The sequence below is a fragment of the Elephantulus edwardii genome, unplaced genomic scaffold (assembly GCF_000299155.1).
Source record: "Elephantulus edwardii isolate Elephantulus edwardi_28Jun2011 unplaced genomic scaffold, EleEdw1.0 scaffold00090, whole genome shotgun sequence".
In the NCBI taxonomy this organism is placed as follows: Eukaryota; Metazoa; Chordata; class Mammalia; order Macroscelidea; family Macroscelididae; genus Elephantulus; species Elephantulus edwardii.
Window position 1 is genome coordinate 2,923,147 of NW_006399840.1, and position 3,162 is coordinate 2,926,308.

A 3,162-nucleotide genomic window follows, 5' to 3' on the forward strand; every position below is an offset into this window, starting at 1 on the left:
TAAACCAGTATAATAATAATAATAATAATAATAATAATAATAATAATAATAATAATAGGTTTGAGGCATTGAACTCTGATGATTGACAACCAAATGAGTTGTGGGATGACATCAAGGATAAAATTAATGAAGGAAATAAAAAGTTTGTTATAAATACAAGTGGGAAAGGAAAGACCAAAATGAACGTCAGAAAAGACCCTGAAAATTCAACTAGACCATCATGATGCCAAAACAAAGAAAAGAAATGCTAAAGTATAGGAGATGAAGAGAAGATTTCAAAGGACAGCTCAAGGAGACAGAGTATAAGAAAATGTGCAAAGAGCTAGAGTTCAAGATAGAAATCAAATAACTCCCTTGGCATTTCCAAAGCTGAAACTGTTAGGTCCGTAAATTCCCACCCAAAAGACAACAGACTCACATATGCAAACAACAAGAGTGCTTTATTCTACAGAACAAACTCCATTCAATAGAAATGGTGATGCCTGGTGAGGGAACACAGGCCTTTTTATGGGTTGAAATGAGGCTGTTTCACCAGGGTGAGGTAATTGGGAACATGATTGGTGGATGAGAGGAACAGCTACATGGGTCTGTTTGTGACTGGCTTGTGCCTAGGCAGCCAACAGCCCACATTCTTGTGTCACATATGCACTTTCTCGTATCATGTACCCACATTATTGTGCCACTTACGTTAAACCTCAGGATAAGTTACTCATGCAACTTTAAACCTTACAAGGACATCAGGCACAGACCAGACCGCTAACATTGAGATAAGACCCTCCCATATTCCTGTGGTTATATTGTGGTTGCTTTCTCTCTTGACTGGCTGTCTTTTGGGCAAATAATTTTCATGGCCTTTTCCTAGAATTGATGACTTTTTAGGGTTAGGCCCAGTTCAGGCTTAAAATGGAGACTAGGCATAAAACAGAGTCTGTACAATCCTCTCAGAAACAATTGAAAAACAAATTCAAGTCTTGAGTAGCAATCTTGAAAGATGCTATGGGAAAAGTCTTGAATGATGCAGGAACCATCAAAAGAAGATTGAGGGAATATAGAGTCAATGTACCAGAAAGACTTGTCTGACAAAGAACCATTTTAGGAAGTAACATATGATCAAGAATCAATGGCTATGAAGGAAGAAGTTCAAGCTGCACCAAAGGCAACTAGTAAAAAAAATAGAGTCCAGGAATCAATGAAGAACTAATTGATACATTTCAATAAACAGATGTAGCCATAAATGTGCTCAGCAGTGAAGGTCAAGAAATTGGAAGGCAGCTGCTTGGCCAAGTAACTGAAAGAGATCCAAATTTGTTCTCGTTCTCAAAAGAAGTGATCCAATAAGAATGTGAAAACTATCAAGCAATATGATTATTATCACATCCAAGCAAAATCTTGCTGAAGATTATCTAAAAATGCCTAGATCAGTACATCAACAGAAGACTGCCAGAAATTCAGGCTGGATTCGGAAGAGGCTGTGGCATGAAGGTTATCATTGCTGATGTTAGATGGGTCTTGGTTGAAAGAAAAGATTACCAGAGGGATGTCTATTTGTACTTATTGGCTATGCATAGTCATATGTGGAGCTGAGAAAGGAGCAAGGGCAATGTGTGGGTGGCCAAGTTTGACTTCTCCCTGCTTCAGGAAGGGGAAAGTTCCCCATCAATAATATAACGTAGCAGTGAAAAGATAGCTGCTTGGTCAGATATGCTATCCCTCATGCTCCCAGACCTCTTTTTATCAGTCATTCAGGTCCAATATTTATTGTTGACTCATAGACTTTGTACATGCAACAATAACCAAAGAAGAGCCAAAGAATAGGAAACAGAAGGTTTCTACCAACTTTTACACTCAGAGATCACTCAAACATGCAATCAAGATGCATTAGCAATAATGGGTGACTGGAATGCAAAAGTTGGGAGCAGAGAAGAAGGATCAGTAGTTGGAAAACATGGTCTCGGTGACAGAAATGAAGCCAGAGATAGAATGAATTTTGCACAATCAACGACATATTCATTGCAAATACATTTTATAAGAAACATAAACACATGTTATACACATGGATTTCACCTGAGGGTATGCATAGGAATCAGATTGATTACATCTGTGGGAAGAACAACAGGAGAAACTCAATGTCAGCTGTGAAAACTAGGCCAGGTGCTGATTTTGGAACAGATCCAAGTACTCATATGCAAGTTCAAGCTGATGCTAAGGAAAATAAAATCAAGTCCACGGGAATAAAAATAATGACCTTGAACCATCTCAGGAACAGGTTTGAGGCCTTGAACACTAATGAGCAAAGACCAGATGAGTTGTGGGAGGATATCAAATGTATCATCCAGGAAGAATGCAAAAGGTCATTACAAAGACAGAGGAGAAAGAAAAGACCAAAATGGATGTAAGAAGAGACTTTGAATATTTCACTAGAGTGCCGAGAAGCCAAAGCAGAGGGAAAAATTCAAGACACTAAAGAGTTGAACAGAAGATTTCAAAGGGCAGCATGGGAAGACAAAGTATTACAATGAAATGTGTGAGGAACTAGAGTCAGAAAATCAAAAGGACCAAACTCATTCAGCATTTCTTAAGCTCAAATAACTGAAGAACAAATGAAAAATTTGATTTGCAATACTTAAGGATGTTTTGGACAGAATATTAAGTGATCCAGGAAGTATTAAAAGAAGATGTAAAGAGTATACAGAGTCATTGTTCCGAAAGTAATTGGCAGACACAGAAGAATTTCATGAGACAACATATGAACAAAAGTCTGTGGTGATGAAGGAAGTTCAAGCTCCCTTGAAGGAACTGGCAAAAAAAATAAGTCACCAGGAATTGACGGTATATCAGTTGATGTATTTCAACTAACAGATGCAGCCCACAGATGTGCTCACCAAGTTGTGTCAAGAAATCTGGAGGACAACCACTTGGTCAACTGACTGGAAGAGATCTATATTTGCTCCCATTCCCAAAAAAAGGTAATTCAACAGAGTGTGGGAATTATCAAACAATATCATTGATATCACATGCAAGCAAGATTCTGTTGAAGATTATCCAAAAACAACTGGAAAAACACACCAACAGAGAACGGCCGGAAGTGCAGGCTGGGTTTAGAAGCAGTCCTGGTACTAGGGATATTATAGCTCATGTTAGATAATGACTAGGGAGAATAGA